At 41.3% G+C, this 17,620-nt stretch overlaps 1 protein-coding gene across 4 annotated transcripts in view; it reads left to right on the top strand.

Annotated features, from left to right (window-relative positions):
- Positions 1-1,606: 1,606 nt before the first annotated feature.
- The window catches only part of ZNF407 (zinc finger protein 407), a 609,391-nt gene continuing 593,377 nt past the window's right edge, over positions 1,607-17,620 (top strand). For all 4 annotated transcript variants that reach the window (XM_072604085.1, XM_072604089.1, XM_072604090.1 and 1 more), the window contains exon 1: positions 1,607-1,912. The gene's annotated coding sequence lies outside the window, so the exon portion shown is untranslated. The remainder of the gene's footprint in view (positions 1,913-17,620) is intronic.

The following is a 17,620-nucleotide window of genomic DNA, read 5'->3' as shown; positions in this document are numbered from 1 at the left end:
ACCTCCCAGAGTTGTGAGGATCAGGTGAGAATATTTGTAAAGTGGTTAGCAAAGTGCCTGAAAAACAGGAGTAGTTTAAAAAATACTTATTCCCTTCCTTCTACTTTCTCTTCAAATTTTCTCCAGACTAAATAATTCATTACCTAGCCATTAGCCTAGAGTGGATGGTGTAAACTGCTGGATTCGGTGTCAAGTTCAAATACTACTTGACCAATAAGATACATAACCATGGGAAGTTAAATAACTTGCGTCCCGTGCCTACCTCACGTTGAAGTTACTGTAAAGCTACCAAGAGATGTACATAAAGCACAGTATTGGCCAAGGGCTAGGCACCTCTTGGACTCTGGTCTGAGTCTAGTCGCTAGACTAATACTCTAACTCGGGACAATAAGTGGCAGGATCTCATCTGGAGGCAGAAGGGACCTCACAAATGAGGGAAGGCCCAGGAAGTTCAGCGGCTCGTCCCAGGTCGCTCAGGTCCTACAGCGCAGCCAAGACCCGGAAGCACCCAGGTACTCTGGCTCCGAAGCTGAGGCAGCTCCCACGTTATTCAGTTCGATCTGCACGAAGCCCTGCGCTACGAGCCCCCGACCTCGAAAGGGTGACACCCCGTGCAAACAAATGCATACATAGCACACTATATGCAGGATGAATGGGAAATAACTAAAAGGGAAAATAACTGGAATGAAAAGAGGCAAGGAGTGGGCACTTCCGGGGTTCTCTGGGCGCACGAAGACCACGCGCGGCTTGTTAGGTTAATGCAGTTTTTAAATCGCACAGCTTGTGACCTGGCAAAGTCTGGATACGCGAAGGCACTGGCAGTCACTTCCACGGCCCATTTTCCGCCCGGGGTGATGCACCAAGGACGGAGCTTCCCACGAGGAGCCCCTCCCTGGCTCAGCCCCAAACGGGCGTCCTCGGACCAAGGGCCGAATCCGCGCGCAAACCTGAACCCCAAGGAGCCGGCCGGGGAAGGGGCGAGTGGCGACGGCGGCTGCGGGGCCGGAGGAAGGGAAATCCACGGCGATTTCACGGGCGCGTCGGCCAAACACATCCGGGTCACCCGCCCTTGGCCGCCACCCCGCCCCGAGCACTGAGCGAGCGCCCGCCGCGCCCACCCGAGAGAACTAGCGAGCGAGCAGAGGGAGAGCGCGCCGGGGCCGGCCCGTGACCGGGGCCGTTCCTGCCAAGCGGACCATGGACTTGATTGTTTTTCAGGCACCGTCCACGGGTCGCCCGTAGGGGTCACGCTAAAGGGGCAGCGGGGGCAGCAGGGAATGGGGTTTTGAGGGCTGGAGGTGGATATGGGGAGCAGAGAGCGGGAGGAGGAAAGCCGAGGCAGGGGTGAGGGGGAGGAGGAGGAGGAAAAAGCAGGAGGGGAACCGCCCCTGGCCGGGACCCGGATGCCCAGCGGCCCCGGTCCTGCGATCTTCTTAAGTGGCCTGAAGCGGGCAATCTCAGTCCCGCCCTCGGAGGCTGCCGTGCCCCGGCCAGATAAAACCTTAACTCGCGGCCTCACGCTTTTCTCTAGCTCCTCGCTTCCCCCTCTGATTGATTCCTTTGACTCGCCGTCTTCTCTTAGCTTAGGGGCGGGACTTCCGGTCCCGAAGTTGTGTGGCTTCCGGCGGGAACTAGAAGACTTGATCGTGGACAGTGATCTGGGCCGCCGGCGGCTTGGGACAAGAAGGTGGAACCCGGTATTCTTTCAGGCACGTCGGCTTCGCCGGCTCAGCACCAGGTTTTACTTTCTTGGCCTGAGTATCCGGCCCGTCCTCCCGGATCGGCTGGTCCAGCTCCCGCCGGAAGTCGTTCAACTGCGGGACAAGAAGTCCCGCCTCCTCCCCGAAGGGAAGACGGTGAGCCGGAGGAGTCAGTCAGAGGGGAGAACTGGAGCGCTTCAGCCAGCAAACAGGTAAGTTATTATCTGGCTAGGGCGGGGGGTTGGGGGCGGGGACCGTCCGGCGTCTGGGCAGAGCCCCAGCGGCGGCGTGGGGATCGCGGGCCGGGGCAGCTCGCCGCCAGGTTCTCGGCTGGGGCCTTTCGCTCCCTCTTCCTTCCCCCCTCCCTCTCCCTTTTCATCCCCCCCTCCCCCCTCCCTCTCCTTCCTCTCCATCTCTCCCTCCTCCTCTCCATCTCTTCTCTCTTCCTCCCCCAATGGCTCTTCTCTCTTTCCTTTTTCCTCCTTCGGGCTTCCTCCGCTTTTTTTTCCAGTTCTTATTCATTCTCCTGAGCCTTCTTCCACCCTCCTCTCCCACTTCACATCCAGTTGAGTCTGATGGGGATTATTACCTCTCCCTCCCTCCTAACCCTAACCACCTACACGTTCCCTCCGTGCAGGCGCAGGCTCCTGGGTTGCAGTGTCTGTCAGCTCACGATTTGGGGAGGGGGGTTTTCTAGTGTGAGGCACCATGCCCTTCCTCCATCCACAGGTACTCCCCCGCATCTGCACCCCAGAGAATATGGAGCCTGCTTATCACCCCTTATTTTCCTTTGAATAAAGAATTCTGTATAATCCCGGAGATTAAAAGTTAACATAGAGGTCTGCAGCACTGGTTGTTGTTTTTTGCTTTTTTTTTTTTTTTTTTACCTGGATAGCTGCACACACCACCCGCTGTCAACACTACCACCTGGGCCTTTTTGTGTAAGTGATACAGATGTTGGTGAATGGTTGGTTATTACCTACTGCCGCAGGACTGATGACTAGGAACATCACCACAGGAACTGTTACAGCTGCATGGTGAACATGCTGGGAGATCTGGTGGCTATCTCGGAATATTCTAGCGGTTGCTGTTTTATATAGTTCCAGCTGACTTCCACTTCCAGACTCTTTTTTTTGCCATCCTTTTGTCATGATATACACTTTGGAGTATTGGGTCTCTAGTTCACTTCTGTTTGCGACTGCCCAATTTTCTGGAGGTAGGGTTACGCTATCTGAGATGAATCAATGGAATAGATTAGCTTCTTAGGTTAGCTTAGCTTCTAGGCTCAGTCAGTTTCAAGGTAGGGGAGTTTTGGTAGGCAGAATTATTAATTAACTCTAGGACCAAGTAAGAAGGGAAAGACAATGAGAAGTACTGATTTAATACAATGTATTATTTTATAGTGGCTGAATTTTGTACTCACATGTAAGCCTTATAATAAATTTTGTTGCTACTTTCTTAGTTACCTTAGCTGTCTCTTAAGTCAAAGTGGCTTATGTCCCTTTGATCCACTTTGCTATTGCTCCCCAATGCTGCATGTGCACATGTCAGCTGTACCTTAGGGAAAATTTTTCAGATGCTTCACAAGGTTGGCACCAAGATCTCTGTTCAGATGTTTTCCTCTGGATCAAATTATTTTAAGTAGAAGTGATATAGATTGAGAGGACTAGAAGGAAGCAGAGATTGAGTAATACTAGAAAGGTTTAGGATGGCTAGAGGCTTGGTCATCCTGTTGTTGCCAGGAGCGGGTAACAGCCTGTACCCTGTTCTTTCACTGTTAACAATTGGCTGATTTTAGGGTTCCATTTAGGTGCACTGGCTAAATAGTTTCCTTTTATTTTTTTTGGAAGCATACCCTAGCTAACATTAGGGGATCATAGGTGAAATTATACCTTTTGATCTGGAAGAAGATGCCCTGCTGGGCATCATAGAGAAAAAGTAAGAGGGAAAAGAAGACAATAAGAGGGAGAATTCCCTCTGTATGTCTGGGTGCCTCCTCCCCAACCTAGAAATGTCTATTAATTGTCTTAGCTTAACCTCTCCTAGCAACTGTCAGTACCTGTCCTGTGTTGACCACTAATTTATGTTCTCTGTTTAGGCTCCTAACAATTGATACCTAAACGTTCAGGATTTCTAGAATTTTTCCTACACTACTACCCTTGTCAGCACTTGCCACTATCAGGAGTAGTGCTGAGAACATTGACAGTAATTTTTGTCTTTTAACTGATATGATTACTATTGTTGATGGGAGGCAGTAGATAGATGCCTGGTGGTGGTGAAACTCTTGAGGCCCTCATGGATAATATAGACTTTGGCTACCACAGGAATTGAGTCCTGGAGAAAGGAGTCTCACAAGCAGAACTTAGTAGGAGATAAAGTGGTTCTGATGGTAACAGTTTAAGGGGAAAGGTCAGTACTGTAGAGGTTTTCTACCAATCATTGAGAAAACCCAATTTTCACCCAAGGTTTTCTCATTTTTATTCTGGTTCTTTTTGGGAGGTTAGAGGAGAAAGGACAATTTCAGAATAAGGTAGTTCCTTCCTACTCCACAAGCTTCTCTTTTTTCTTTGCTGAGAAAAGTATACTTTAAAAGTGTACTTTAAAAAAATGTTTTCCAGTTTATAAAACTTTTACCTCACAGCTCTGAGGGAGAGGGGTTGTATAAGCATCATTGTTCCTTATTTTTATAGATGAGACAACTTAAGTGCAAAGGAGTTAAGTGACTTGCCTAAAGTTATACAGGTTAATATAGCTTTAGTCTTCTCCATTTCTCTAGTAGAATGTAAACTCCTTGAGGGCACAGCTTATTATTTTTTTTTAGTCTTTATATCTCCACTGCCTAGCATGTGCCTTGAATACAGGTGATTAATTAATATTGGATTTCAATCCAGCTCTTTTGGTAGTATATCATTTCTGTATCTTTTATACCATGTTGTCTTTTTTCTGTGCCCACATTATTATGTTTGAGTTTCTTAATCATTTGTTAGGAGAATTGTTTCTCACTTGTTTACTATCAAGGTTAGGGTTTGTCCTTGGATCTGATCAGAGTTGTGGAGTAAGATTGGATTACAGTTGGTCTGTTTGTCTCATTAGAGGATGGTTTGTTTGAATTGGGGTTGATCTATCAGAGTTAAACTTGAGTTGGTTCGAGGTGGTCTTTGAGTCTAGATCTATGTAGGTCATTTTGAGTTAGGATGATCAGACTTGGGTCGGGATTGATGAGAAAGGTTGAGGTTCTACCTTCATCAGATTCACTCAGGATCTCTTGTTTTATTGTACCTTTTGGCCTGGGATGGTTTGGGTCTATAGTGACCCGAATAGCTCTTTTCTTACTTTTTCTCCTTAGTCTCTTGACTTAACTTCTTAGTTCCCTTTCTGGACCTGCTATAGTCATTAGATTGACTGGAGCTAGAGTGGGTTGATGAGTGTTGGATTGGGCACAGAAGAGAAGTCAAGGGAGAGTAGGGTGCCCACTAAACACTATTTTTCTTTTACGAGTTTATAATTGGTTTATGTAGAGATTATTTCAGTGACTACAGTGCAAATACTTGGGGAGGGGAAGGGAACTTCTTGATGTCCACAGTGGAAGAAGGGATTTTGGCCAATTAACAAGCACTTTACTGAAATCTGGGGATACAGTGGAAAAAAAAGGTGAAAACAATCTCTGTCTCAAAGGAGCTTATATTCTAATATTCTTATATTCTAATGGAATGTACTCTAATATATTTTCCTTTATTCTAAAGGAGCTTATATTCTATATATGCATGTATTTGTATATTTGTATATATTATATATGCATATGAATATGCATGTATATGTGTATCTCTGCATTTATACATAGATATATGTATACCTGTACAATATATGTGTGTGTGTGTGTGTGTGTGTGTGTGTGTGTGTGTGTGCACGTGCATGTGTGCAAGTAAGCTAGGTGACACTGAGGATAGAGTGCAAGATCTGGAGTCAGGAAGACCTGAGTTCAAATTTGACCTCAGACACTAGCTGTGTGACCCTGGGTAAGTCACTTAGCCCTGTTTATCTTAGTTTTGTCATCTGTAGAATGATCTAGAAAAGGACAAAGTATTCCAGTATATTCGCCAAGAAAACCCCCAAAGGGCTCACAAAGCATCAGACATGACTGAAAAATGACTACAAGTGTGAGTGTGTGTAAAAGGTACATACAAAGAAGATACAAAGTAGCTGTAGAAAAGAAGCCTGTAGCAGGTGGGTGTGGGAGAACAAGTCCTTGGAAAGATTGGCAGACAGTGGCACTTGATATGAGTTGTGAAGCTAGCTGAGGATTCTAAGGGTAAGAGTGAGGAAGAAGAGCATTCTGGACAGGGACAGCAGCTATTGCAGAAGGAATGAAGGAAGAGGTTAAATGCCTTGTGTGAGGACCAGCAGATAGGCCAGTACAGAATATGTGTGTTAGGGAGTAGTATATAAAAATGGGAAAATAGAAAGAGACCAGTTTGCAAAGAGCTTAAATGCTAAACAAAGGAATTTCTATTTGATTCTAGGAGTAATAAGGAGCTTTATTTATTGAAGGAGATGATGTATTTAGATCTGGGCATGTGTGTAAAATGTTTGGAGAGGGGAAGGGCATGCTTCAGCAGGGAGGCCAGTTAGAATTAGGAAGCTTTGCAGTAGTCCAGGGAAAAGGGCCTGAATTAGGTTTGTGGCTGTGAGTGGAGAAGAGGGGGATGTATGATGTATTTGAAAGGTAAGATTTTGTGGAGATAGAAAGGTCAAGGTTTGGAAACATTGAATGTGTGTGGAATGAGGAGAGGGAAGAGTAAAGGATAATACTGAAGTTGTGAATGTAGGTTACTGGTCTTCAAGAAGGAAGGCCCAACAACAACAGTAGGGAAGTTCAGAGAAGGATTGGGGTTTTGGGGAAAAGATGAAGTCAAGCCAAGCCAGGGTCTTGTACTGAGATTCAGCCTCTATGTTGAAGGAGGGAAAACATGAGTGCACAATTCTGAGAGGATCAGATCTGGGAGTAATAACCAATTTCCTTTGCTTAGGTCAAGGAACTATGGAAATTGGTGCCAGGTTGAAATGGAGTCACTTAGAGCAGTAATGCCAAACTACAGGTCACATATGGACTTAGAAAACCACAAATTAACATTATCAATTTTCTGTTGTATTTTTATTGATTTTGTTAAGCATTTCTCAATATTTTAAAAGATTTAAAATTTAAAAAATTAAGATTTTCTTTTTCTTACATCACCATAATTATCCCAAGTATTCCTTCTCTCTCCTTTCTAGAGAGTCATCTCATATGACAAATACCACTTTTTTAGAGAGGAAGAAAAATCAGTATAATTGATGACTATGTTAAAAAAGTCTTGAGAAAATGTACAGTGTGTAATATCCATGGGCCTCCAACTTCCATGATGGGGTGGGTTGGGGATGTCCTCGAATATCTTTTCATTCAAGTCCTGCTTGATCTTTATAATTTTGTTACATTTACTTTTGATTTTTGATTTGTCATTCTTTTCATTTACATTATTGTAGTTACTGTGTCTATTTTCCTGGCTCTGCTTTACTTTGTACAGACCTTTCCACACTTCTCTGTATTCATCACACACATCAGTAATATTCCATTAAATTCAGATACCACAACTTGTCTAGTTATTTCCCAATGTTGTGTGTCTACTTTGTTTCCAATTTTTAGCTATCACAAAAAGTGCTGCTATAATCCTGATTATATTTTAATCTTGCTTGGAGCACTTGGATGTCTTGTGGTCTTCGAGTTTGACATCTCTATCTTAGAGTGTACTGTCAGTGGAGAAAGATACCTGTTGGCTTATAATTGATGTGAAGTCCTCTGCTCTTCAAGCCTACTTCCTTCATGCAGGACTGATGAGCCTCTGCTGGCATTGATACAATTGTTGTACGTAGGATGTTAAACCAAAACAAAACATGTTCCCAGCCTCATAAGTTTGTTGTGTTTGTTCTTCGTTTTCGAAGAAGATCTTGACCTCAGAGAAATGATGACATGACTTGCACTTGACTTTGTTTTGCGTGAGGGAGGGCTTGCAAGGTCACCAGCTTCACTTTCTCCTTCTGAGCCATCAGGATCCAGTAGCCAGACATTCATCAAATAACTGGAGATGGCCCAGGATGCAATGGGAGACCTTGGCCTTTTAGGCTATGACCTTTTTAGGTACTTACTTAAAGTGAGGTCTCGTAAGGTTGTACTACTTTTGGGAGGGAAGAAAGTAGTTTATCTTTTCAAGGGAATGTAAGTGAAGTAGGTCTCAACTTCTTTCAGTTGTTGAGGTACAGTTGTTTTTCTCCATGGAATATAAGCTAACCTGAAGTCAGAAGAGACCAAAAACAAATCCATAAACAATCCTCCCCATGCTTGATGTTAAATATAATAAAATACTTTTCTTAAGGATTCATGATTTCATTAGAGTGGATGGTTTCTCCAGTAATTCAGAGCAAAACATCTGTATGACTTCACAAAGACCTTCATGAGTTTTCTGAGTGAAAATGTTATGTGGTGGTAAACATTCTTTTGGCAGCATTTGAGAACTTCACTAGATTGATCCTTGGATGACAAAATCATTGGCCTTCTTTTGGCCTATACATGAAGACTTTCTGACCAGGAGGATCTGCCCCAGTGTGAATTCTTAGAGGATAACTCTCAAAACCGAACATCCCACTTATGCCACTCTGAATTGCGGGAAAAGAAACCTCCTCCCCCACCTGCCAAACAAAGGAATAGAGACTGAATTCCTCAGTTCAGTTCAATGAACGTTAAGTTTCTAGGTATGTTAGTACTGTGGTAGCAAAAGACAAAAGCCTTACACTTCACTGGGGGGATATAATATGTGTGCACAGAAGTGAATGCAGATGTATGTACAAGGTAATATGGAAGGGTGACGAAGAGCAGTAACAGCTGTGGAATCAGGAAGCGCCCCTTGGAGGGGACTCTTAGGCTGTGCTTTAAAGGGATTCCAAGATTTAAAGGGGAGGAGGGAGGCTATCAGGGCAGATATGGCAGGGTAGTGTATGTATGCAAAGGCATGAAGACAGGAAATGGAATGTCATGTATGTGGAAAAGGTAAGTTGATATCAGGTTGTGAAGGCCTTTAAATGCCAAACAGGCGTTTGTATTTTTTTCTAGAGGTAGTAAGGAGACATTGAAGCTTCTTGAGCAGGAGAGTGTGTGGTAAGACCTATAATAGAAGCTTGCTGAATTGGATGTCAGAAGATATAATCTATTCAAGATTTGACTCTTGACTAGTTTTGTGACCTGGGACAGGTTACTGTTTCACAGGGCATTAGTTTCCTCCACTGTTTTTGTTTTTTTTATTTTTTTAAGTCCTCTACTGTTAAGTAAGGGAATCTGCAAGCATGGAGTCATGAAGAACAAATTGTGCTTATATTGATTTTGTTTTCTTTTTTGACAGGCTTACTGTCCTCTGATAGATTAGAGGAATATCATGGACAGAATAATCCTCTATTTTATTTTTAATTTAATAACTTATTTTTAGTTCCAAATCAAAGCCCTTGGGGGCTTGTTCCAAATTGTACTTCAGAATGGTCAGACTAGCTCACTGCTCTACCAGCAGTGTGCTAATGTATTTATTTTCTCATGTCCTCTCCAGTTTTTGTCATTTTCTGTCATTTTAGCCAATCTGAGAGGTATGAGGTGATAGCTCAAAGATGTTTTGTAGTTCTCTAATTACTAATGATTTAGGGCATTTTTTTATATGATTATTGATAGCTTTTATCTTCCTCTGAAAAATGCTTGTTCATATCCTTTGACCATTTATCAATTGGGGAATCACTTCTATTTTTATAAATCTGCCTCGATTATATATTTGAGAAGTGAGACCTTTGTTAGAAAAACTTGCTGTAAAATTTTTCCCCTCCTTCAGTTTGCTGCTTTTCCTCTAATTTTGGCTGCATTGGTTTTATTTGTGTAAAATCTTTTTAATGTTATGAAATCAAAATTACACATTTTACCTTTAGTGAACCTCTCTATCTTTTCTTTGGTCATGAACTCTTCCCACATTCATAGGTATTTCTCTGTTTTAGAAAAGTATTTTGCAAAATCTCATAATGTACTTGTATGGTAGGTTGGATGATACTTTACTTATTTGGGTTCAGAACTGGGTAACTGACTGGTTCTAAAGAGAGATGATTAATGGAGTAGTGATGTTGACCTGAGTAGAGGTCATATTGCGTGCCAAAGGTTCCGCCCTTGGCCCTATTCTGTTTGATAATATAAGTAGTCAATAAAATAGGGCATTGGTGGTATGCTTACCAAATTTTGGCATGACTTGAATTTGAGAGGCAACACCAATAAGCCAACTGCCTGAATCAGGATCCAACAATATTTCCACAAGCTTGTTATCACAGGATAACAAGACTGAAATGTAAAGTCTCGCACCTACATTAAGAAATTAGCCTTTCAAGTATAGGATGGAGGAGATACAGCTAAGAAACAGTTCATGTCAAAAAGACCTATCAGTCTGATGAATTACAAACTCAATACAAATTAATTTCTTAGGTTGCTTTGGTACAATTTTAGTGCCTGAACAGGCTCAGGTAATAGTTGTGTATGCTGTTCTCATCAGACTGTGTCTGATATGTTAACTTTTGGGAACTGTGTTTTAGAGAAGACGTTGAAAAGTTGGAGCATGTTCAGAAAAGGACAAAGCAGTATACTAAGGGGCCATCATGTGATTATGAGGCCTTTGTGTATCCCAGGGAAGAGTGTGGTCTGAAGTAGAAGAGAAGGAGGTATGTTTGAGAGATGTGCAGATAGAAAGGGCAAGATTTGGAAACTTTGGATATGTGGGATGAGGGAGAATGTGAGGCATCTAGGGTATTGATTTCAAAGTTGTGAAGCTGGAAGGATGGTGGTGTCTCTGACAGTAACAGGGAAACTGGGAAGAAGGTTGGGTTTGAGGAAGGAAAGATAAACTCACAGCTAATCGTACACTGTGCAAACAAAGCACACAAGGAAACATTAGAGAATGGAAGACTGGGGAGTGTTACAGCAGTTTTCAAATTTGTAAAACAACATCATGTTGAAGAGAGAGATTATTTATAGGATCATGGATGTAGAACTGGAAAGAACTTTTAAAAAGATCATTACATCCAGCCTCCTCATTTTACAGGTTAGAGAACTGCTTATTGTTCAGAAGGCTAAGTGACTTGGCCTAGGGTCACTCAGCTGGCAATTGTCTGAGGTGTGATTCCAACCCATCTAACTCTACATCTAGTGCTCTTTGTCCTATGCCACTCTGCCTCACATAAATATCAAGGTTGAGATTTGAACTCAGGTTTACTTGATGTGAAGTCCAATACTCTATCTCCAGTGCTACCCTGCCATGAGTGTGGGAGTGATATTTGAATCCAGGTCTTCATGATGTCATCTTACACACACTGCATGTTCTGTGATTATTTTACTTGGCTCCAGGGAAGAAGAATTTTTTTTTGATTCAACATAATGGAAACTTCTTAATAATAATTGCAACCATTCAAAGATATGTCATGTCTCAAGGAGTAGTTAATTTCTTGGAAGTGTTATAAGTGGAGTCTAGGTGATTACTTGACAGGAATATAGAAGGTGGAGGTCTGAAGTCCCTCTCTACTTGTGTTTTTCTTTGATTAAGAATGGTGTAGATGAAGGGTCCCTTGATTTGAAGTCAGCACTGAATTTGAATCCTGGTTTTGCTGCTTTTTTCCTGTATGAGTTTAGGCAGGTCACTTAATCTTTCTGGACCTCAGTTTCTTCATCTATAAAATATATAGATGATCTCTGACTTACTTTCTCATCCCTAATTCTGTGATTTAAGGACCTTAATGGAGGAAGGTAGTCATGTTCAGTGAACAGACATTTTATTAAGTGGTGCTTATGTGTCAGGTCCTGGACTAAGTGCTGGGGATGCAAAGAAGTATAAAAATCATCCCTCAAAGATCTCAGAATCTCATGGATAGAAATCATATTTTCATTTTAATTTTGTGCAGGATCTTTAGGGTGCTAGTTGGGGAAGGGGTGGTGGGGAAGGCAAAAAATAGAAATGAAAGAACAATTCTGTTTTTACCTTCTATTCCCAGGAGCTTTGGTAGTTGGAGGAGACGCTGACCAGAGGCATACATGAGGCTGTCACAGGTTCCTACATTGCAGAAATGAAATTTTTCTCATTACATTCTTCTTTCCCTCCTAATCTTTTCCCCTTCTTCCTTACCTACCCTCAACACCCCCCTACCCCCTTCCCCACCCTTTCCCTTTTGCCTCTGGAAGCCTCCAAGCATAATTACTGCATGGAATTGAATATATTGAGATTAAGATAGCATCCCAATTATTTGGCGACCAGATTTCTAGTAATCTCAATCTTGAACAAAGTTGAGACTTTAGGAATAAGCAAATAAGGTCTCTGGATCATGGGGATAGTTTTTGAAGGTTCTGTGCATTCAAGCTTGTGCTTTTCTTTGTAGAAAAGATTTCAGGCCTTCATTCAGAGTTTAGTAGTTTTTAATTTACGTAGAGTTATAATAGGTACGATGTGATCTGAGTTCTTAGATAATATATATCAGAACCAAAGTGACAGATTTTTACTCAACATAAAAAACTTTCTAACAGTTGTTTAAAAATGAAATGGCTTACTTTAGGGTGTTGCAGATTCTGTACCTGGCAGCATTCAAAGTTACGTACAACATCAGGGAAATTTCATCACCATGAACAGGCCTGCACAACTTTCCTTTGTGGCCCTTGGGCCGCTTGCAGCACACCAAGGATTTCAGGTGGACAGTGAAAAATGTAGAGGAAAACATCCTTTGGCCCTGCTGAAAGTGGTGTGTTGGCTACAAGTTGTGCAGGCCTGACCTAGAGGTTGGACTAGAAGGTCATTTCTGATACACCAATATTACAAGTGATTGCTGACAGGAAAAGCAGAAGAGGATACAGAGAAGACACTGCATTTTCATAGCCCAGCCTGATTTGGGATGATGATAACTAATGATGATTGAGTTTTCAAGAAAAGGTTAAATTAGATTCAGTAGACTCAGTTTCAGAAAGTGGGCTATGTGGTAAGCTAGGACTCCTGTTAGTTTACCATTTTCAGTTGCATTCAACTTCATGATCCCATTTGGGGTTTTCTTGGCAAAGATACTGGAGTAGTTTGCCATTTTCTTGTCCAGCTCATTTTACAGGTGAGGAAACCGAGGCAAACAAGGGTTATGTAACTTGCCTAGGGTCATACAGCTAGTTAGTGTTTGAGGCTAGATTTGAACTGGAAATGAATCTTCCTGACTCCAGGCCTGGCACTATCCACTGTGTCCTCCAGTACTCCAAACCCAGGTCTTCTGATTTGAAACCAAGTAGTCTTTCTACTGCACTTTGCTTCTTATTTTAGAAACTAATGAAAGTTAAAACATAGAGGAAACTTTTTAGTTTGTGTGTGACATAAAAAAGTGCGTATTCTTCAAATTCCAGAGTGCAAATGTATCGGCATGGAACACTGGAAAGAGTGCTGTATTGGAAGTTAGGTGACCAAAGCCTAAATTTCTGAGCTCTGCCACCATATTATATGGCCTTGAGCAACCTTTTTGGGCCTTGGTTACATAATCCATAAAAAAAGAGGAGTCATACTCCATGACTCTTATAAGGCCCCTTTTAGCTTTCAAGGCTATGATCTTGTATGAGATTTTGTGCTAGAATTACTCATGCAAATCTCCTATCAGTATTCAGAAGACAAATATATAGGTAACTTGCCTTCATTACTATTTGGTCTGGACTTCATTGGCAGGAGATGACTGATTTCAAATAAGGCTACAAATATGATTGGTTTTTTTCTGGTTCGTGACAATCTTGATAGATGAAAGCAATTTGGACATTATATATAGTTATCCCTTTGTTACACATTCTAAAAAAGCTCTGTTAACCAGGGCTTCCCACACTTGATGAATACATTGAATCTTTGTTATCATAATTATTCTGAGGCACAGCAAGATCTTTAGATCCCAACTGAATTATCATGGATTAACTCATTTTCCGCAGTTTTCCTATGCATTAAGCTGAAGTCTTAATACTTGGAGAAATAATGGTTCAGTGTGGTATACATATAGTAAGTAGTCATTAAATGGAATATTTTATTAACCAGAGCACCTTAGTCCCCTAGCATGATGGATAGCAATATTATGTGGAGGATAGAATATGCTGCCTGTGGCTAAAAGCTACAGGTTAATGTCTATAAACATTGAGGAACAGTTAGCATGTTTAACTATAAAATCCTTTCTTTGGTCAAAATAACAAATATAACAGTTTACACTTTAAAAATTGCTTCTACACCTCATTTGACCTTCAGAATATGACAAGAATCCCTATTATACAGATGTGCATATTGAGGATGAGAGTAAATTATTCCGGCAGCTAGGTGGTGCAGTGGATAAAGCACCAGTGCAGGAGTCAGGAGGACCTGAGTTCAAATCTCACCTCAGACACTTGACACTCACTAGGTGTGTGACCTTGGGCAAGTCACTTAACTCCAGTTGCCTCATCTTGGGTCATCTCCAGTCATCCTAATGAATATCTGATCACTGGATTCAGATGGCTCTGGAGGAGAAGTGAGGCTGGTGACCTGCGCAGCCCTCCCTCCCTCAAAACAAAGTGAAGTGCAAGTCATGTCATCATTTCTCTGATGGCATGGTCTTCTTTCGCAACGAAGGACGAACACACACACAAATTGTTTACCCAATTTCATGTAACTAGTTTTAGTAGCAGGAGGAAGTACTAGAGCCAGGTATTTTGGGTCCTCTCAAATCTGCCTTTGTATTGTCAAAGATAGTAATTTGTTAGGTTAAGTAAAAACCTGTAACAATTATAATTTTAGTGATGCTGAATAAGCCAGTGTATCACTAATAGAAGACCAAAATTCACACATACACCTGAGAAATAAAGAACAGATACAAACTCCTCAGCTTGTTTTTTTAAGACCCTGAAGTCTTTCTCCAACCTTATTTTCCTTTCTTTAGGTTATTTTCTTCCCATGTACTCTGTTTCAGTGAAATTGGAGGAGTAGTGTTTTCCTGAACTCTATATTCCATTTCCTACGTTTGTGCATTTGTACAAGCCGTTCCTCCTGTCCAGAATATATTCTGTCCCCATCTTTTTATTCAAGTTTTTTTTTCCAGTTAGTTCATGTTATCCTAATCATGCTTTCTCTAAATTTGGGTCAGCCCCCACCTCCTCTGTGAAGTCTTATTCTGATACTCTCGGTTATTTAATGATCTCTCTCAGATTACTTTGTATTTACTTAATGTGTGTACGTGCTGTGTCCTGTCCTCATGTTCCCAGTAGAATGTAAACTCCTGGAGGACAGGGATTGTTGTTTGTCTGTTTGTCCAGGGACTTGTACATAGTAAACAGTTAATAAATCTTTCAGTTGAATTGAATGGTCCTTGTTCTCATGGAACCAGTGGTCAATTGCTGGGGGAAGGTAGTGGTATTAAGACATGTGCAAATATGTAAGAATGTACAGTAATACAGTGCTGAATAGGTTATAGCAACATAAGCACACCATATAAGAGCTCAGAATAAATTAAGAGATTATAAATTTCATGCTCAGCATATCTTCACCTTGATCAGTTGTGAAGGTACTAGAAGAGGAAACCACTTATTGAAAAAAATGAAAGCAATTTAGTCTACCTCATCCCATACTTGGGACACAATCAAATGCTTCCTTGCTTGTTGAGCCCCAGTAATTATTAATGTTGATTGTCATTGCAGTCTTCACTTTCCAGGCAAGAACCAATCCTCTGGGTCTTCTAACAAGGCATTCCAACAAGGACTTGGGTTGACTGAAAATATGGATACTTCTAAAGATGTGGAAAACTTTGCTCCAACATGTCACCAGCCTTGGCCTATCAAGTCCCAGATCAGATCTGTAGAATTATAAAGGTTATTTTCTCAAGGCTAACTTCAGATTTTTGTATACCATCGCATCACCAATTAGAGAAGGAAAGAAGGCAGTGTAGTAGGAAAGAGGCAGATATTTTGAGCTATATTTCTCTTAAGATTATTCTCTGCACACACTCTTGTTACGTATTTATAATAGTATGAATAAATGCCAGAGCTTTACTTTCTACTCCAAAAGTTTTAAGTATATTCAAATCACTCAAAATTCAGCTGTTCTTATAGGTCAGTTGACCTGGAAATGAAGAAGAAAAAGCTATCTCCATGAAGAAATAATCATAATTAACTTAGATTAGACAGTAGGAAACACTTCCTGTTGTGATTGTCAAATAATGGAATGAGTATTTACATATTTCATTGTTCTCACCAGTAAGGGCAGGTATAGAGTTGTCTTCTGTAATGAATTCTTTGTAGGTATAACCATCCTTTTGGTCACCTGGTGTTGTAATCTGAGATTTCTTTCCTCCTATTTTTTTTTAATCCTCCATAGCCAATCTGTTGCCAGGTATTGTTGATTCTACCATCGTATCATTTCTACTATCCTTTATCTTATCTACTCATCATTTCTCAGTAGGACTATTGCAGTAGCTTCCTAAGTGGTTTCCCTTCTAGTCTTTCTCCCTTCCAGTATTCCACACAGTTGCTAAAGAATATTAAATTAATTATAGCATTTTACATTTTCTTTTTTAATGGCCATCTAGTCTAACCATGAAGAATCCCCTCTACAATATATTTGGCAAGTCTAGCCCCTACTTTAAAGCTTCCCGGGAGGTGGAACTAGCAGTCTTTCTTCTTAGGGACAGCTCTGGTTTTTATAATTTTTTTCTGGACATCATGTCTAATTTTGCCTGCAATTTCAGTCAGTTGCTAGACAAAACAAATCTCAAGTCTTTTCCATATATTAACCCTTTAAGTATTTGAAGACAGCCATCTCACCCCCATATCTTTTCTTCAGACTATATTTCAACATCCCCAGTTATTTCTAATAATTTTCCTGTGACATGAACTTGAGACCTTTTACTATCTTGGTTGCCCTCCTCTGAATGCTTTTTAGCTTATCAATAGCCTTCAACTATGGGCCCAGAACCAAACATGGTATTCCAGATATGATCTGACCAGGGCAAAGTACAAGAATTTTGATTTCTCTGTTGGAAGCTATGAGGCCCAAGACCACAGTTTCCCTGAATTTGCCATCCACTAAAATTCCCTGATCTTTTCCCAGAGAAATTGCTGTCTTAAACTTTTGTCTCCAATTTTGTCCTTGTGAGGCCAGTTTTTTGAACTGAAGTTCACGGCCTTTATGTGCTCCTATTAAACTTCATCTTATTTTTTAGCTTAATTGTTTAGTTTAGCCTGTTGAGAGACATTTAGGTTCTGGTTTTTCTGCCTATTGTGTTAGCTGTTCTTCCTAGCTTACCTCTTACATTACCAAAAAAATTGAGTCTATTCAACATGACTACTATTTTCACCCATTCTCTTTATTTAAAAAAACCTCAGGATACCATCTCCCCCTAACCCTTTCTGCTAGTCTCTGACACAGGAGAGGTGTCCTTAGCCTAGGTCAGCCCCTCTATAATGTGTATTTGATCCCATCCCCTGCCATCTTTTCGTTTAATTGCATCTGCAGTCATTCTCTGTCCTCCTCAATCTTCAACCTTTCCCTAGTAAGGTTCTTCTCTTCTGTTCCCTCAAATATACTAGTCTCCTCTATCCTCAGCAAAACTTCATTAGACTCTATCATCTCCCCAAGCTATTGCCCTATATCCCTTCTTCCTTTCTGAGCCAGACTGTTTGAAAAAAATATCTACACTGCCTCTACTTACTCCTTTTACCTACTCTACAGTCTTTGGAATTTGGCATCTGATTTCATCACTCAACTAAAAGTGCTTTCTTGATTCAGCCCAAATCTTAACCAGTCTGCTGCATTTGACACTCTTGAATGAATCTATTCTCTCCTGGATACTTTCTTTTTCGT

The sequence above is a fragment of the Notamacropus eugenii genome, chromosome 4 (assembly GCF_028372415.1).
Source record: "Notamacropus eugenii isolate mMacEug1 chromosome 4, mMacEug1.pri_v2, whole genome shotgun sequence".
Taxonomy (NCBI): domain Eukaryota; kingdom Metazoa; phylum Chordata; class Mammalia; order Diprotodontia; family Macropodidae; genus Notamacropus; species Notamacropus eugenii.
The sequence above is the reverse complement of the archived record's forward strand: the minus strand, read 5'-3'. Positions and strand labels throughout refer to the sequence as shown.